General features: G+C 37.2%; 1 protein-coding gene and 2 pseudogenes across 1 annotated transcript in view; 2 read left to right on the top strand and 1 right to left on the bottom strand.

Annotated features, from left to right (window-relative positions):
* The window catches only part of FGD4 (FYVE, RhoGEF and PH domain containing 4), a 169,196-nt gene that overhangs the window by 132,727 nt on the left and 16,017 nt on the right, over nucleotides 1-20,452 (bottom strand). The gene's annotated exons all lie outside the window — the stretch shown is intronic.
* LOC120618293 (WW domain-containing transcription regulator protein 1-like) lies at nucleotides 1,026-1,900 on the top strand (annotated as a pseudogene).
* Nucleotides 20,150-20,266, top strand: LOC120618770 (uncharacterized; annotated as a pseudogene).

Here is a 20,452-nt window from a genome sequence, read left to right on the forward strand (position 1 = left end):
TCTACGAGGTTATGTAGGGTAGGGCGGTACCATAGGAGTACTGGGCCTTGACCTGCCCCAGATAAGGAGAAACCGGACTATCACGCTTGCCTAGGGCAAGGCAACAGCCTGTTCCAAGAAGAACCAGCACAAACCAGCACACTGTAGGCATAAGGGAGGGGTCAGACAGTCTCTGAGGGGATTTAGGACAGAGGTCCCCAACCCTTTTGGCACCAGGGACCAGTGCTCCTGAGAATCTAGTGCCTGATGATCTGAGGTGGAGCTGAGAGTGAAACTAGCGCTGAGGAGCAGCTGCAAATACAAATGAAGCTTCGCTGGTTCACCTTGGGTTCCTAACAGGCCAAGGACTGGGACCAGTCCTCAGCCTGGGGGTTGGGGACACCTGATTCAGGGAAAGCAATCTCTGTTCTGCCCTGTATCTAGCTGGCAGGTCCAGCAATGCTCAGGCAATGGTCACATCACGGAATAGTCTTTCCTTCACACACACCCAATTCACATATTAATGTTTTCTCAGTCCAAAATCTACATTCCTAGAAGGATATTTTGATTGGCCCAGCTAAGGTCTGCTCATTAAATCATTGGTGCCCAGTCAAATAGGGTGCCTGAAAGGCCATACATTTAGTGATGAATCCTTTTGGCTCTGTTCATCTGAAAACAGCTAAAATGTCTTTATTTCACCTTAAGATTTTTTCAATTTTTAATTTTAGTTCACATATAGTATTATATTAGTTTCAAGTGTACAACAGTGATTCAACACATACCTTATGAAGTGATCTCAGTAAGTCTAGTAAGCATCTGACAGCATACATTTATTACAATATTGACTATTCCATATACTGTACATTAAATCTCCATGACTTATTTTATAACTTGAAGTCTGTACTTCTTAATCCTCTTCCTTTTTTCTGCCCATCCCCTGAGCCCCCCGTTATCTCAATTTTTATTTTTGAAAGATACTTTCAAAACAGTCCAGGAGCTGCGGTGGCCAGACTGTCTGCTTCTTGTCCACCTCCTCCTCCTGGAGCCCTAACACCTGAAACCAGTTCAGGGAATATGAGAAGCAAGCCCCCGGGCTGCCAGGTACCCAGCTGGGTCGGGATTTGCCAGCTGGGCTGGTCTCCAGCCCTGAAAGCTTGGGATGCGCCAGAGCGACTCAGGCTCCACGGCAGCCACCGCAAGCCCAGATGCCGCACATCTGGATTCGGCTTCGCTGCGCGCCCAGATGACTCTGGCCTCAGCGCCCATTCAGCTCCCACCCCCGCCACCTGGACGGCAAGTGACCAATGCCACGCAGGACCTAGTCACAGACCTGGAAGCTCAAGCCTGGCTCATGGCGGAAGAAGAGCCTGTCCAAAACATTCTCCAAGGAGCATGACTCCTGTTTGTGCTTGCGCCAGTCGAGCACCAACACGTCCAATGGCCGCCTGGGGCCCAGCACGTCTGCTCACACTCGTCACCGGTGTCCTGCAGCTGGATACTGGTGCGGGCGCTGTGGGCAGCCCCGTGCAGCAGCGCGCACACCGCCACCAGCAGTCTTACCATGACACCGATGAGCTGCCGCTGCACCTAGGCTGGGAGATGACCTTCATGGCCACTGGCCAGAGGTATTTCCTCAGTCACGTAGAAAAATATAACATGGCAAGACCCTAGGAAGTCATTGAATCAGCCCCTGAATCATATGAACCTCCACTCTTCTGCCACTTCCACACCCGAACCCCAGAGTTCCACGGCCGTGTCTTGGCCAAATCTCACGATGAATCACCAATACCAGCAGCAAATGGCACCAAGTACCCTGAGCCAGGAACAAATGTTGACCTAGGAACTTTGGAATCTGAAGATCTGATCCCCTTCTTCAATGATGTAGAGTCTGCTCTGAACAAAAGTGAGCCTTTTCTAACCTGGCTGTAATCAATACCATTGTAATTTGTGTGCAGCTTTTACCTGACATTTCCTGGGCCTCTTGGAAAAATGGATGGAGCTGAGCAAGTCTGCACATGTACCACTTTCTGCCTCCATGACTCAGGTTCCCTCCTTCCCTTGTGGCCAGTTTAATCACTGCCTGGATTTGACTGACAGTAACTTAAGCTAAACATAAATAAATATTCTATTTTCATTTTACACAAGCCTGCATTCCTGTGGTGGGTTATGCAGAATTGCTTCTCCATTTTTCTCTCTGCAGCCCCACAACTAAGCTTTATGGGTGTTAGTTGAAATTTATACATCGATTATGTATCATAAAAAGCTGACCATAGGCAGCAACTTCTGACAGGTGGCTTGGTCGAAGAAATGTACACAAAATCAAACCTGATTTATAGTTTCAAAAACTGTATTGATAACAGTAATACCAAATGCTTTAAATATTTAACCTGAGCTTTAAAATCCATTGTATGGATAGTAAAATTCTGCTGTATGGAATGCAATGTGGTTTTGAATCACGCTAGATTTGATGATTCTTGTTACTCTGTATTTACAAAGGCACACATGATCCTATTGTAGTTTGTTCTCCATCATTTTATGGCATAGCATCTAGACAACTTGTCCTTCCAGCAGGAAGGTAGCAGCAGCATTAGTAACAGTCCCTACACTTCAGAGCTTCTGAAAGAGACCAGTTTGGTACTAATTCTGAGCATCTATTAAGCAAAACTTTTTAAAATAGCAAGTTGAATTTTTTTAAAGTGCAGGTTAGAATTTGATGTTTATTTTATAAAGCACTAAAATTTTGTAGCTGATGACAAAGGGCAGCCAAATGTTTTTGATAAATCAGTGGCAACTGTATTTTTATCTTTTTGAAACTTCTGAAATCAGGACAACATAGCTTTCAACCTGATGGCACACACAGTAAGCTGTTGCTTTTTAAATTCTGAAGCCTTGACAGTTTTGCTTTCAAGATTTCAAGTGTATAAAATCGTCTTGTCTATGAAACTGTTTGAAGGATGAAGCAGATTTCTGACCGATATGTAAAAAAAAAATGCCCTCTGAGGATGTATGGTGGAAACATACATTTCTGAATTCAGTAAAATTGATTCCTAAGTATATTATCCTAACCTTATTTGCTATAAAAGGCATGAAATATGCACTCAATCCCTCTTATGTAACCCAAAATATTTTTATTAGCTTTTTAGGACTGAGAGAGAACATTGGGTTCACCTGGCATGCACTCTGCCTGCTTTGCCAATGAAGTCCTCAACTATTTAATGTTTTCAACTGACATTATTTATAATCTATGAATTTAATATCTTTTAAAAACCCCATTAATAATTCAGGTACGTCTCTGAGAGGAAACTTTCAATTCCCAAGGGGGCTTGCTTATTTGGGATCTTAAATATCGTTTTCAATCTACCAGAATATAGATGGGCAGAACACATTTTATCTTGTTGGAAAGGAGTCAAGTGAAAAAGTCAGAGATGAAGCAGTAAAGCTATGGAATATAGTGGAAAGGATACTAGTTGTGAAATGGACATAGACAAGTTATAGTTCTCCAAAAGCAAGACAACCAGGAGATATGGGAGGTACCCCAAAAGAACAAAACAATTTTCTACTACAACCTTTTTATAAAAAGACTGTCATAGAAGAAAAGGCTTTGGTGCACTTTACGAAGGATAAAGGATGGAGATGGTGTTGCCCTGTCCACGCTGACACTGAGCATAGGCCAGCTTGTTGCTTCCAACACAATGAAGTGATTTCTTTTTCCTGAAGGATCCATAGTTTATGTTGTTCTGATTGCTTCTCTCTAAGTGCTCTGAGAGAGATGGGGTGATGTTTACGCTGCTACTAAACTGAAGGGAGCACTATTTCATTTTGTTAGCATTAATTGCAAAAAGAGTTGTCCATTCTTTCTAACAGAAAAGAAGCCGGGGGCCGAAGGGGGTGGGGGGTTCATAACAAAACTGAGCAGTGTTAATGCATTTTTAAAAAATATTTTATAGACTCATTTTCAGGTTATTTAACATAAAAGAAAAAGATACCCCTCTTTTTTTAAAATAGTTAAAACTTCAATGATTATATCATAAATTTTTAGAAGTAATTTCCTAGTAAGCTTGTGGCATCAGAAAATATTAGATTTTTTTTAGTGAAATTAGTTGAAACATTTATTAATAAAGATAACATATATTTTTCCAAAATTAAATATGGACCCTGACTATGTGTTAGTACTAATACTTAAGGCCAGATGTAATGTTTTTGTTAGTTTTTAAGGCCACAAAATATGGTCTTTGTTAAAGAACACTAAAGCTAGAAATCTAAGTAAGAACAACTTTTTAAAGGCTATTTCCTATTATTGTAAGTGTTAAAACCCCTGCAGAATCATGATAAGGTGCTATTTATACTGTTTTTCTTATTACAAAACAACTGCCAGGATATCTAGTCTTTTTAGTCCTACATCAATGGAATAAATTTCAACCTTTCATCCAATAGTTTTGCCATAGAAAAGGCATATTAAAAATGGAAATTAAATAATTTCAGAGACTTTTCTTTCAAGGTATCTTTTTCCTGATAAAATACATGTTCTTAAATATGTCATCAAAACCTATTTGCAACTCTATTAAACCTAAATAATTCTTAGTGTTTCACCATAGTACTTAGGATGTGAAATGTCATCCCTTTTTCACTGATTATACTCTGTACGAGAAGCACACAGAACAATGTGCTGGAAGGGATATTCCTCAGCAAAGTAGAAAAGCTCTCTGTAGAAGATGATTTGGAGACAGAGAAGTGTTGCTAATTACCGGTTGTATCCTCATGACATAATTAAAAAGTAACTTCTGAAAGTACTTTTATGAAAAAAAAGTTGTTAAAAAAAAGGAAATTGTATATAAATTTAATTAGGAAAATGGGCAATTGACTATTTCCCTAACACACTACATCATTTATGTGCTAGTACTTGAACTTTTAAAAAAATCTACCTCTACATTTTGTAATAGGACATATGTGTGCTTATTTTTAATTTAGAACGCTATGTGTTCAGAAAGTATGCAGCCAAATCAATCTGATCGAGCCATTTTACCTGGAGTTGGTATTGGTTTTTACTACTCTGATTCAGTATAAGAAAAATAAATACAACTAAATTTAAAAAAAAAGAAAAAGAAAAAGAAAGAAAACATTTTTAGTGAGTATAAAATTCTAGGTTTATAGTTTCTTTGAGTACTTTGAAGATGTTGCTCTTTTCTCAATTGCTTTGGTTCAGAGGAGAAATCAGCTGCCAAACATCCTTATCTTTATTCCTCTAATTGTTATTAATCTCTTTTTCTCTGGCTATTCTGATGATTTTTAAAATTTTTAGTTTCATTTTTTTAAATTTTTATGATTTTTATCACTGGTTTTGAGCAATGTGATCGTGACTGCTCTGTGTAATTGTCTTAGTATTTTTTGTGCTTCAGATTTACCGAGCTTCTTGGATATATGGATTTACTGTTTTCATCAAATTTGTAATTTTTTTCTGGCTATTCCTTCGATTTCTTTCCTGTCCCCCATCCCTTTCTTCTATGCTTCAGGGATTACAAGTGCAGTTATCAGGCTGCCTAACATTGTCCACAGCTCACTTATTCTCTTTTCATGTTTTCCCCTCATTCTCCCTGCTTCCCAGGAATTCATTTTAGATCATTTCTATCATGCCTATAATTTCAGTAATCTTTTTTCTATGATGTCTAATCTGCCATTAATTCCATTTGGTGTATTTTTCATCTCAGATACTGTAGTTTCCAACTTTAGTTCTATTTGGGTCTTTTTTTTTTTTTTTTTTACATCTCCCATATCTATATTTAATTTTTTATCAACATGTGATACAGTTATAATAACCTGTTTTAATGACCTTCTCTGATAATTCTAAAATCTTTGTTAGTTCTGGGTTGGTTTCGATTGATAATTCTTCTCATTAAGGGTTGTGTTTTCCTGTTCCCTTGCATGCCTAGTAAACTTTGATTGGATGTCAGATGTAAATTTCACTTTGCTGAATGTTGACTATTTTTGTATTTCTATAAATATTCTTGATTTTTTTTCCCAAGATGCAGTTAGAAATTACTTGGAATGGTTTGTGCCTTTCAGGTCTTGCTTTTATGACTTGTTAGGCAGGTCCAAGGCATTGGTTGGTCTAGGGCTAATTACTCCCCCACTATCCTCCCCATCCTGAGTATTCTACCCAAGACAGCTTTTGGAAAATATTACTTGTAATAATTTGAAAAAAATGAGCTCAAATCGGGCTCTTTCCAAGAAAACTGAGCAGGTTTATTAAGTCTGAACACCACTTTGTTTCTCTGTAGGATTAAGATATGATTTATAAGCCAAAGTAGGACACTTATCTAGGACCAACACTAAACAAGATGACATGTCAATAAAAAAAAAAAAAAGAATCCCGAGAGACTAGTATTATATAGAAAATGCAGATGACAGTATCTACCTCTTAAGGTTATTATTGAATTATAAACAATATTTTAAAAGATCTAACAGAGTTTGGCATAGAAGAAGACATCTATTTTATTATAATTGGATATAGTTCTATACTTTCCAGAGATCTGGAATATATTCTTCCCAACTCCCATCCCACCTTTCCCATTCTAAATTTTACCAATCCTTAAAATTAAGCTAAAATATCATTAGAGGGTATTCATTTCACGAAGTCTTCTGTGATCATCCAACCCTAACAGACAATTGGCAAATAAGTAATATGATCTAAAAGACCAGACTCTAGAATGAACTGATCAGAGAGGGGAGAACAGCACATTTTAAAGGAAGTAAAATAGAATTAAGTACTTGTACCACAGTACCCAATCTGTACTATAGTGGGAAGATGTTGTGCTCCTCAAAAAGTTCTCTGTGAAGAGGATTCTAGAAATATGGCAGAGTAGGAAGCACCAGGAATCTGTCTCCCCCACCTAGACAACAATTGCATTGGCAGAATCTGTCTGATGTAACTATTTTTGGAACTCTGGAGTCTGGTGAAGGCTTGCAACTTCCAGAGTAAGACTAGGATGGTAAACTGTGGTTAATACAGGTCAATTTCAGCTCTTAGTACAGTCCCAGTAACCCATTCCCCACCCCCAGACACTTGGCAGGCAGCTGCGCACATGTTTCTGGAGCAGCTGCACACAGCTTATGGGAATCAGGGTGGGCAAAAAGGACACTGTTCTCCAAACAATAGAGAACTGTGCTTTCATTGCTGATTGCTGCTTCTAATCACAGAGGGGCAGACAAAAAGGTAGGCAGCCATTGTTGTTATACCTTTCCATATTGCCCTCCCCCACCAGCTAAAGTGATTCCAGGAAATTTAAGGAGTCGGAGCCCTCTTTTCCCATTTTATTTTTCACTTTTTTTTACCTTTCAAGAGCCAGACATTAAAGACTAGGACACTGAAAAACTAATACACATACAGGCAAATTAGAAACTGACCAGGCCTCTGGCCACAGAAAGACTCAGAAATGACCTGAGAAGACATTAAGTTTACACCTCACACTGATCCTCAGCACAGTGACAGCCTCTGACAACAACAACAACAAAAGGCAATAACAAAGCAATCATAAAACACATAAAAAAAATTCTGGGAAAGTGAAGAATTTGATTTTTTGAGTTATCAGTTATTAGATGTCCAGTGTTCAGATGTCCAGTGTTCAACAATGACAACAAAATCACAAGGCATACAAATAAATAAGAAAGTATAACCCATTCGAATAAACAAACAAAAAAATCAACAGAAATTGTCTCTAAAAAGACCCAAGTGTCATTGGAATTTTGATAGGGATTGCACTGAATCTGTAGATTGCTTTGGGAAGCATTGACATTTTAACATTTAAGTTTTTCAATTCAAGAACATTAGGATATGTTTCCTTTTATTTATTTTTTTTAACTTTCAGCAATGTTTTGGGGTTTTCATTGTACAAGTCTTTCACCTTCTTGGTTAAGTTAATTCCTAAGTATTTTATTCTTTTTGATGCTATTGTAAATGGAATTGTTTTCATAATTTCCTTTTCAGTTTGTTCACTGTGTATAGAGTTTTATATGTGGACTTTGTATTGAACTTTGCTGAATTCATTTTTTTTTTGTATGTGGAATCTTTTCTACAGAGAAGTTCATATCATCTGCAAACAGATAATTTCACTTCTTCCTTTCCAATTTTGATGCCTTTTATCTTGAAAAAGAATAAAACTGGACAACTCACATGTACTGATGTCAAAACTTACTGCAAAGCTACAGTAATCAAAACAATGTGGTACAGGCGTAAAGAGAGACATATAGACCAATGGAACAGAATAGAGAGCTCAGAAATTAACCGTTATGTATGTGATCAAATGATGTTTGACAAGGGTGCCAATTCAATAGGAAAGGGATAGTCTTTAATCAATGATGCTGGGAAAACTGGATATTCACATGCAAAAGAATGAAGTTGGACCTTTACCCAACACCATATGCAAAAATTAATTAGAAATAGATCAAGAACCTAAATGAAAGACCTAAAAACAATAAAACTCTTAGAATAAAACATAGGACAAAAGATTCATGACACTGCATTTGGCAATAATTTTTTGGATAAGACACAAAAGGCACAGGTAACAAAAGAAAAAGACAAATTGAACGTCATGGAATTTTAAATTTTTTGTGCATCGAAAGACACTATCAAAAGAGTAAAAATGCTACTCACATAATGGGAGAAAATATTTGCAAATCTGATAAGGAATTAATACCCAGAAAATATAGAGAACTCCTAAAATAACAATAAAAATTACCTAATTCAAAAAAAGGCAAAGGGCTTGAATAGACACTTCTTCAAAGAAAATATAAGAATGGCCAATGAGCACACAAAAAAATGCTGAACATCGCTAATCATCAAGGAAGTGTAAATCAAAACTACAGTGAGACTGCACCTCACAACCATTGAGATGACTATAGTCAAAAAGACAGAAAACGAGTGTTAGAGAGGATCTGAAGAAATTGGAACCCTTGCACACATTTAGTGGGAATGTGAAATGGTACAGCCACCGTATTAAACAGCATGGTGGTTCCTTAAAAAGTTTTAAAAACGACCATATGATCCAGCAATTCCATTTCTGGGAATAAACACAAAAGCAGGGTCTTGAAGAGATATTTGTAAACCATGTTCTTGGCAGCATTATTCACAATAGCTAAAACATGGAAGCAACTCAAGTGTCCACTGATGAATAAGCAAAATGATACATACATGCAGTGGAATATTATTTAAACTTAAAGAGAAAATTCTGCAATATGCCACGACATGGATGAAATTTGAAGACATTATGCTAAGTGAAATAAGCCAGTCACAAAAAAAAAAAAAAAAAAATACTGTATGATTCCACTTATATGAGGTACTTAAGAGTAGTCAAAATCATAGAGACAGAAAGTATATTGGTGATTGCCAAAGGGTTGGGGAAGGGGAAAACGGGGAATTACTGTTTAATGGATATAGTTTCAGTTTCGCAAGATGAAAAGAGTTATGGGGATGGATGGTTCTGATGATAGTACAACAATGTGACTGTATTTAATACCACAAAACTGTACACTTAAAAATGGTAAAGACAGTAACATTTGTTATGTGTATTTTACCACAATAAAAAAAGGAGGAAAAAAGTTTTCTGCGGATGGCCTTGAACTCTTTTAATTCATTCAGGTAACTAAAATGATCAGTGCAATAAAGTTTTTGTTTTACTTACTGTTGGTTAGATCTATGGGAAGGTTTTTTCCAGAAAGTAATCCTAATGATTTCACGAAACAAAGGGTGAAAGAAAATAAAGAATATCTAAGGCGATGATGAACTGGAATCCAAGAGAAATTTCTCATTTGTCATGTGATAGACAAGGTTCACACATGAATAATTGATTTAAAGATAAATTATTTTCATTCTGAGAACATAGCAGGCTAAAAGTTATAAATAAGTCCCATTTCATTAAAAGTATTCAAAGGGTCTTTTAAAAATCTTTATAACTTAACATTATTGGGCCATATGTTAATAATTGTCATAGTGATGGAGCTGGAGATCATATTCTTCTTTACTTTGCATAAATAAAATTTTCCATACTAAAAAGTTAAATAAAATTGTTTAATTAGTGCATGCTTTACCACAAGGTGTTAAATCACTTTTGGTTATTAAGAGTCACATGGTTCCATAGGACAAAAATGAACTAGAATGGAAAGCAAGGAGAATGCTCAAATAAAATTATTCACCTACCATGTGCTCACTGAAGCTCTCTTTTTGGTTCAGAAATCAACCTCCAAAGAATAGTACATCTAACCAATCCAGCCAGTTTTATTACTTTACAGTGTGACTATACCTCACGAACTGATATACCTTTATTTGTACTGATAACTTCTTTAGTACTTCTCACTTGTTTCATCAAAATTACATTCTTAGACAAGTGGATGCATTTATTTACTTTGGAGTAAAGTTATCTGCCCACCCATGAGTGCAACAGGAATGTCTAGATTCATTGCAAAAAAAAAAAAAGAGAGAGAGAGAGAGATCTGAATAATATCTGGTACATATTGACACTCTGAATTCCACAAGAATTACCATGTACCACAGGCACAGATATAAACCCTTTTCCTATAAAACTGCTCTCCAAATCATGAAGAAAAAATAGTGCAATAGGAACTTCCCAAAAGTGTTATTTCAGGACAGACTTAAGAAGGGAAAATATAAAGAAGAAAAAAACTAAAAGAACTTTAAAGTCAGCATGCTTTTTAATCAATCAAAACTTTGGTGATCATCAACAACTATTCAAAGTGCCCACATTCACACAGCTTCCTCCAAAATATGTAAGTGCACATAAGATAGGAATGTCCAGGAAACTCTATTTTCCAGCAAACTGGCTTGTTTGTGAAGAAGGATGTCCAAAAGAATGTAGTTCAGGAAGGTAAGAAACCCTGTTATTGTTATCTTTATAACATCAGCATGACCTTGTAATCAGTAACTTTCTCCAAATGCATATGTTGGGCAGGCGGGGAGGGGGCGGGGAACACATTCTTCTAAGGAATAACGCAAATACCAAAAGAAACTAAAACACCAATGGTAATATCTTTATATAATTTTAAAATCAGAGAATCACAAATTAATGTAATACTCTAATTTATATTGTAACCCATGATAATGAGAATTACAGGTAGATATGTGGGATTTTTAAGCCAGTCCTAACATCTTTGCATTTTATGCTGCTCTACAAACATATAGTTTTACTACTTATGCCTAAAACATATCATCATATATAGCATTTATGTAAGATGCCACAACCTGTCCAATAATGATGTATTTAAGTATTTATTGATACAAGCATCAAAACATCCACAGATAAATATATAATTCTTCTGAATTATAGGAGAGGATAAGTGGGAGGGATGCCAGGAAAAACTAGTGATCAAGCTGCTCCCATGCCCCTAGTGTCACACCCTTCCTTTCAATTCCCTTCATTTCCTTCTTTTCCCTTCCCCTCAATCAGTGTATATTCATATTTCAAGACCAAGCTCAAGTACCCCTGTTTCTTTGAGCCCGTATGACTCTGCTCCATCTGCTCAGAGATAATGGCTCCCTTATATGTGTTCCCACTATACCTTCTACACACATTCATCATAATATCTCTAACATCATATAGCATTGTGATCTGCTTGATGGCATGAACCTGAATTCATCTTATCCACCATCATGCTTATACCAGAGCTTGGCACCTACTAGATGCTCAATAAATTGGTTCTGAATGAATGAGTCAACCAAAGTGAATGAGCATGTGAGGGCAAAAAGGGGCCAAGGTTACAATTTGAGGCACCTGAATTTTGGGGAGCAGATCTGGCAGGCATTCACTTCCAACTTTTTCTGAACAGTTCATGGTCTTGTAGTATGTCCCTTCCCGCTTAATGTTTCTTTTTTTTCACACTCTCATAAAAACTAACAATGAAAACATACCTTCAACATCTCCTAACACCACAGAAAAAAATAGATTTCTTTTCTACACTGATATCAACCAACAAATATTTTGAGTGCCTGCTACGCATGAGGCACCATACCAGCAGTCCAAGCTGAACAAATCAAATACTGTGTACTGGGGAGGAGGGGCAGCATTTTTGTTTGTGTGTTCCAAATCTTTCCCTACCAAATATTTAACCAGGTTACTCTCCTCTATTAAACAGGTGAAAAACAAAGCACATCATTCAAGTGATTTGCTCTGTCACCGAGCAAATTAGTGGATGACCCAGGACCACAATGCTAAGCCTTTCAGTTATACATTTAATTCTTAGTTGTGTCTGCTTATCTCCCATATTTCAAATGAACAGTCTCATTTAACACAACACAATAGTGTAAATATAATGGTGTCACCTTAAATCACAAATCTAATGCTTATAGGGAAGGACAATAAACTTTAACTATGGGAAGGTAAAAGAATAACTAGACTTTCCTTGAGTCATCCAACCACAAACGAGAAACTACTCATTGAGAAATTATAAAGGTAGCTCTGAAATATGAAAATCTAGTGAAGGGAAAACAAAATTTAAGGCACTGAAAACTTAAATTCTTCCAGTATTGAACCAATATCTTCTTCACTTGAAAGATGTATAAGGTTTTTATTTTCAGCCAGTGACTCCCCCAGATGAAAAATGGGTGACTATAGAAAAGTAAGAACTCCACTATACAGAAAAGTTGTTAAGGGTTAACAATCTGGTTGGCCAAGGAGACCCATCTTAAAGCTGATTTTCCTTATTTTTAAATTTTCATGATCTCTTTTGACCTACACTACATGATTCATGTGGGGAGGTTTCGGGGTACAGGGCTCACACAGATTATGTAAAGAGCTTTGCTTTGTCCTCTACTTGGGAATATCTCCACAGCTCAAGGCTGACAGCACACTGAACTAATTGCTGCTCACAATAACCAGCCTGAGCATCCCCCTCTGAAAAGAATGTATGCCCCTCACCCACCCACCTCTAAATCCCACCTTCGGGGCCCAGACCAGTGTCTCCTCCTCTGTGGGCTATTCCCTGTTCCCTCCTCTTCAGGTCCTTGGCAACTCCATGCACCCTAGGCCTAGCTTGGGTAACTGATGTCTCTCCTCCCCATTGAAGGCAGAGTCATGACCCACACCACGTAGGCTGGAGAGTCACATAGACACATAGCCAGCCCATAAGCATGGTTTACTAGTTCCACAAAACAACGTAACATTTTAAATTACTTGCAACCATTAAGACATTTTACACAAAATTCCCATCTTTAGGCATCTTTAGAAAAATTAGAAGTTCCATAGGCAGTAGAATCTAAAATCCAGATTTTAGATTCTTGGAAATGAAATGTGTCTTCTTCACAACTTGCAGTATAACCTAACTTCCAGTATCAACTTATGCCTCATTCTCAAAATGATTGTTTACATGAGATGTGTTACTAACGTTCGGTTCCCAAAAAACCAATGCATAAAGAACTATTGAGGAAGTGCAACAAATATATTTTCTGACAGCCGTTTTTCGGCACCCATAGAAACAATACATTGTATTCAATAATGCTATCATGAACTGTTTTCCTTCAGCCCTTATGCATATAAAAAGCCATTGTACTAGAGGCAAACTCCAATTTGCAACCTAATCATTCCTAAGCAATGGTCAAAGGGTAAGAATTATGTAAGGCAGAGTCAAATTTCCTAAATTCCTATTTTATAGCACAGAAATAGCAAAATAAAAAGAAAATTTTGACTCAGGCTTTTACAGATATCAAGCATATAAAAAAACTTAACTATAAAGAGCCATATTATAAACATTGCATGTCTTTTTAAATGTTTTGTTTTCCTTCCTATAAGGACTAGACGGACTGAGATTTCACCAAAAACTTCACTGGTTACCAACTTCTTTTTCTAACAAATCTCATTATGGCAAGTGTGCACTTTCCTATCTCTTGAAGGACCTTTGAACCATTTTCACACTTCATTGGTCTCACTTTTTTTCCAAGGCCAATTCACAAACACATCCAAAAGTCTTCAACCGGTAAATATTAGAAGGTACATATTTGCAAGGGAACCTACTCATCAGTGACCCTTTCCTTCCACCTCAAGTTGCTAATAAGCTTCCATGAAAGATATTCCTGTAAGTCGACCATACCTATTTACATTATCAATCACCATTTCAAATATATGTAATACAATTTGGCAGAAAGCATTTAAATGGTTACAAATTTAGGGAGGAGAGTCTTCTTAAAGGTTGCCAAAAACTTTCTGCTGAATTCTAAAAAAATGCCACCTATTCTTTGTTTGAGCCTCACCTCAGGTCTTGCTACGATTAAACACTTTTGAAGTGAAAAAATTCCTCTGTCACAAATCTTTGCCTAATTCAGAGTTTTATGGAACTGTATAGAAACAGTCCAAAGTTTTCCCGCCTCAGAAATCAGCCTGTTCACTTTACATGGGTTAATTGTATGGTATCTGAACTATATTTCACTGAAGTTTTTTTTTTTTTAAATCAACCTGTCAATTTTTAAAATCATCATTTATTACTTTAGTTTGGTGTTAAGCCCTTTCAAATACTGTTCCTTTTTCAAAACTGTCTTTCTTCACAATCAAATGCAAAACACTGAACTTGAAGGTTATATCGTTCATTTCTTTATGGCTTTTTGATGACTATCAGTACTATGTTCTCCCGGAATAACATATTTTCTTGACCTGATAGTCTGTTCTTCACAAACCTTTTTTTGGCCATAACAACAAGCAAACACTTTGAGGAAATGTGACAGCTTACAAACAAGGACAGAGCTCTGAAGATAAAACTTTTGCTTGAGGAATAGCTGGGGACAGGATTGAGCTGAGCCACTGTGACCACATCTCTGAGCTGATGGTTCAATGGACTTTGCCTAACTAGGAGGGACAGAGAATTCATTTATCATAAAACACACCATAAAACCAGGCAGCTACTAGCCAAGTACTGGAAAATCTGGATCACTTAAAGTAATTCTCTAAGAAAAGAACTGATCCAGAGGTTTTACTTATGTAGATGTCAGTGGGCAAGAACGATAGTTTGAGATATGTGTGGGTGGTTTATACATTTATCTTACCATAAAACAACAGTTTCAGTGTTTGTAATCTTCTCCCTACCCTTAGAAATATTTATCTAAAAAAAAAAAAATCTACCTAAACATCTACTTAGACTAACTGAAACCAGGAAGCCAGGTGCACACACCCAAGGAAGACAGAAAGAAAGAAGTCATGCTGCTAGAAGACATGAACTCACTCACACAGGGCAGGGAGCACTGTTTCCTCCCTCCCACCCCACCCCCACCCCCACAACCCACCCCCTGTACAAAGTACTTCAGTTCCTTTTTGCTTAATCCAGACAAAAGATAAGTTTCTACTGTTTTGTATATCTAAATCTCATAAACTGGAAATGTAATTTCTAACAGCATATTAACTGAATAATGAATGCTGTGGTTAAGACTGTGGGCTTTACACCTGGACCAGACTCAATGTGTCCTGGTTCTACTATTTTATGATATGAGACTGTGGGCAAGTTGGCGACTTTTCAGAGGCCTCAGTTTCCTCATGTGTAAAATAAGTGTAACAGTACGCACCTTAGCGAAATGATGGGAGAATTAAATAAAGCTGTATATTTAAAGCTTAGGGCTTGGCATGTAGAAGGCCCTAAAACGCTACAAATAAAGTGTCCACTCTGCAGCACTATCTCCTAAAATCCCCCTCTGCTCTCTCAAGCACTTCTTAACACTCTACATTCATTCCTGGGCCTGTTTAAACTCTCCCTCAAGCATTTCCCACAACCCTACCCTCCTATGGTTCTTCTGCCCACTCCCTTTTCCAATTCATACCCCTGCAAAACCAATATGGAAATGAAAGAATTCTTGATGGAATGAGGAGAAAAGGAGAAATGAGAAAGTAAGCTTTTAACACCCTCTTTGGCCATGGGAGCAAGGCTGGCGACATTCATCTCACTGATAAGATTCTCTGGTACTCTGCCCTACCGCGTACACACAGCTCAGCATGTCCACAGAGATGGGTTTCGAGAGTACCACCTATTGTGGAACACCAGGTACAAATTAGGCAAGTTGCACGTATTCTCTCCCACCAGCACGTGGCCCTTAGAATTATATGACCCACCAAAAAGTCTAGAAATTGCCTGTAAAGTGAAACTAAACGATGACGTATACTTCCCTGTGAGTCATAAAAATCTTTTCCAGTACATTAAAGTCACAATAAAAACAAGAAGCAAGAAGCAATTCCAAAAACAGGCAGTTCCCTTCTCCGTTCCAAAAAAAAAAATTAGAACAGAAGGTACCCAAAATGACCAAGCAGAGATGATGGTAACTGGAGGTCCTGCATAGCTAAAACGACATTAGCGATCCACATGGTTTTAAGTCCATACCTAACTTACATATACTTACACTAACCCAGTGGTTCTCAGCCTAGGCAATTTTCACTCTCAGGTGTTAAGGGTAGAAAATTTTCAAGTGAGCCAACTAGCTAAGTCAGCTACAGGGAAGAAATATCTTTAGATATCAGAAGTTGTCCTACTTGCTTGTGCGTGGTTTAGGAAGTGTATTGTATAAAATATGTAGATGGCCAATGTCTGCTTCTGTAATCCATTTACTTGTTAATTAAGGGTGTTGTTCCGGGAAAAGATATGCTAACAGCCAACTTCCACTTCTGTAATCTGCTTGCTTGTTCAGGAGACCACCAGGATATGGTCTTAAGCTTTATCAGCTGCCTCCTCTGAAAGCTCGGGGCTGATCTCCTCTAGCCCTGCATGGTAGAGAGTCAGTCGCCAGCCGGCTAATAAAGGCTCATAATTAATCTCAATTGGCTCCGTGGGTCTCAGAATTGTTCGCGCCATAACAAAGGAATATTTGGCAATGTCTGGAGCTACTGGTATCTAGAGAGGAGAGGTTAGGGTGCTGCTAAACATCCTACAATGCACAGGACAGCCCCCATGACAAAGAATTATCCAGCCTGAAATATCAATAATGCCAATACGAGAAATCCTACACTAACAAAATACCTTGTTGATGATCATCTTAATCACAGTAATCAGTGTTGACAAGGAAAATCCTTTGTTTACCAACCACTTTCATTTGTAGAGAACTTTAAGACCCTTTATCTGCATTGTTTCTTTTGATCCCAGGAAGACATGAGGTGGGCCAATGGAATCCATAGGAGAAAAAAGAAGCCTAGTGGTGATTTAATGACCAGAATGCATTTCGATTATGTTACACTATATACCTATTCTGGTACATGAAGTTATAATTGAAAAATATTTTGGTTGACATTTCTGGGAAATTATATACTATCTTGCTGTCTACAGTGCTAAGAATTAAACTTTTTTTTTGATGAAAAAAATTGTAAATATCCATTATTGAAATGGGTAGTACTGTTGGAAATTTTTTCTATTCATCATGTCGGACTGTCAGTCAATTTGTTGTAACATCTAAAAGCATACTGTTGTAGCTACTTCCCTCCAAAGCCACTCTTATTTCTCTCCTAATCTGTGACTTTTCATCCACTGTGAGCAATGGAAAAACTAAAAGGAAGCTTATTAAAGAATTTGCTGAGTGAAGGCTAACATGAATAAAGTTCAGAGTTTTCAACAATATTTTAAGAGCAGATACTTTTTTCTTTTTCAACTTGGGCTAATGTCCTAGTGGATACTATTGTTATCCCAAGTCTGACCTTTGTAAGTAGTGTTATTAGATGTTATATGTTTCCAAACCATTTCTATAAAAGAAATGAGAATTTAATGTTCTCCAAGATGAGAAGAAATGGTTCAAGGACCATTCCTGCATACTTCTACCTCCATCACTGAAATCAATAACATTCTGAAAAAATAATTTTCATGATGAAAAAGAATGTACCATGAAAAATGTATATGTTATATGTGAGATGATACAGTGAAATAATGCACAATAATAGGATTGTGCATCTGGAAAAGATTTCACTTTCTCTGAAAATGAAAGGACACTGGTCAAATACAAAACATCCAAAAGAAGAAGAGGGAATACATATGACATGTTAATATCACTTCACTCTCTAAGATTTTAGGAGCAAATACAAACATCTGCAAATGTGAAATCTGCTGGTTCTACACAAATAAATACCATGGGAACCTGTCTATAAGTTTTGCCACATTACATTTATCAGATATCCTCAGAAGGGCCCAGACCAATTCCAATCACCAATTAAAATATACAGAAACACCCTATACATATATAAATAAAATCTGTAGCTAGCATTTATTGAGTATCGAATATATAAAGGTACCAGGCTTTATATACATCACTTAATTTAATCATTTGAAACCTTACCAAATATTTTCATTATCTTGATTTTGTAAAGAAACAGCCTTAGGAAGGTTACGCAATTGCCCAAAGCTGTAAATCACCAGAGGCAGGATTTGACCACAGACCTGATTACTGAGCCAGCTAGCACAACTAGTTTTATCATACTTTTAAGAAATGAAGCTACTCCTCTAAGAACAGAAATTCTCTTTCATTCACCACTACATTCGATTTTTAAAAATCTTACTCACTTCTCCATGACTTATATGAAGTATAGACAAAATTCGGTCAGAATACCACATGGTGCCTTACCACATTGTGCAGATTTTTAAATTAGAATAAATTTGAACCTTGTTCACAAGTTACTCATATTCTAAATGTTAATATCTTCAGAAGTTTCAAGTAGTTCCCATTTTCTTAACATAAAGCACCAGGAAGGCAATTAAGTTAATTATACCCATAAAGAAACCAGAGTAGGCCCAGATGCTCTGAAATACTAATTTACATGAAGGAAATGGCCTTCCTAAAGAAGACAGTGTGATTAAAGCTTTCTTCTTTGAAAAGGCCATACTATTTCAAAGTAGCTAAGAAATTAATTTAGCATAAGAATTTAAAATTATTCTCATTGGCATGAAATTTACCAGGAAAGGAACCAACTTTTCTGTAGCTAAGGAAGATCTTAATGCAAGCTAACACAAGAGGAATAAATTACAGTGGTTTAAGGTTCTCCTCCATTTTAAAAGTGTAGATAGAAAGTTTTAGAATGTACTATTAATGAAAAAAGCTAAAAAGGGATGAAGTGTGTGAGGAACCTTGGAAAAACAAGGGAAAAGGCTCAGCTTGTTATGTAGTTCAGGTTAACTATAGTATCAGATAGCAAATCCCTTTGCTTTACCAAAGGATTTTGTTCCCTTGCACCCCATCCACCAATCATGATAGAGATTTTCAATGATGTAACTTTGTCTCAAAGAAACAACAGTGGCACAACTTCAATAGCTATAATTAAAGGATACTTTGTTACATAAAACAGGTACACTTTTGAAAGTTATAGTTAAAAGCACTTTTAAATTGGATCATCTATCAAAGTACCAAGGAAATTTATTTAAAGGAATTCTATTTTAGGGGGAAAAAAAAGGGAGTGAAGAAAAAAATGAAGGAGGTAAGATGAAAAAGCTTTATATATTGGCTGTAGGATGTTTAGCAGCACCTTAACCTCTCCTCCCTAGATACCAGTAGCTCCAGACATTGCCAAATATTTCTTGAGAGTCAAAATTGCCCAAGCTGAGAACTACTGGTTTAGTATATTTATATTAGGCATTGGGCTGGCATAAAATGTGCACTTTGAAAATGTAGCACTCAACATAAGATTTCATTCACTCATTCACTCAGTTAGAATTTCACAAACAGCTAATAAGAACCAGGAACTCTTCTAGGAGTCAAGAAACAGTAGGGAACAAAACTGGTATAGTCCTCGCTCTCATGATGCTAACGGAAAGGTTTGTTTTCATGTCAAAGTGATCCGACAAATTACTAAAAGAGATGATGTAGAAAGCTTCTTTGCAGACACAGCTCTCAACCTGATGAACTGAAGGCCTCATGCCAACTCTTTCCTCTACCTTATCCTTACTTAAATCAGTTTGATCTCATGCTCAGCTTTCACCTGTTTCTGTCAAGACAGCAGCCCACAGTTTCCCAATTGCTATGGCCGCTGGTGCTTTGGTGCAAAGGGCCTGGCATCCTACTTCTAAGGTCTGTGCAATGCTCACCTTCACCACCCACCCCAAACACACACCCCACCCCCTCCTTCCCTGTCTCACAGACCAGCTGCTGAGAAGCAGTCCTCGGGGCTAAGCTCAGTGGTCTCCATACTGGGAATCCTGACTGTACCCTGCTTTTAAAAAAGAGACTGCAGTCTACAGCCATGCCATCTTGAACAAGCCAATCCCATCTTTCTTAGAAGCTAAGCAGGGTCGAGCCTGGTTAGTACTTGGATGGGAGACCACCTAGGAAGACCAGGTGCTGTAGGCATAAAAATTTTAAAAAAAAAAATAAGGGATTGTAAGCTGACAAGGTCCTTGCAATCTGTGAGGTCAACCAAGGGTGGCCTACCCTAAAAAATAATAAATAAATAAAATAAATAAATAAAAAGAAAGAGAGAGAGAGAGAGAGAAAGAAAGAAAGAAAGAAAGAAAAAGAAAGAAAGAAAGAAAGAAA

This window comes from Pteropus medius, unplaced genomic scaffold (genome assembly GCF_902729225.1).
Source record: "Pteropus medius unplaced genomic scaffold, Ma_sr-lr_union100, whole genome shotgun sequence".
Classification (NCBI taxonomy): Eukaryota; Metazoa; Chordata; class Mammalia; order Chiroptera; family Pteropodidae; genus Pteropus; species Pteropus medius.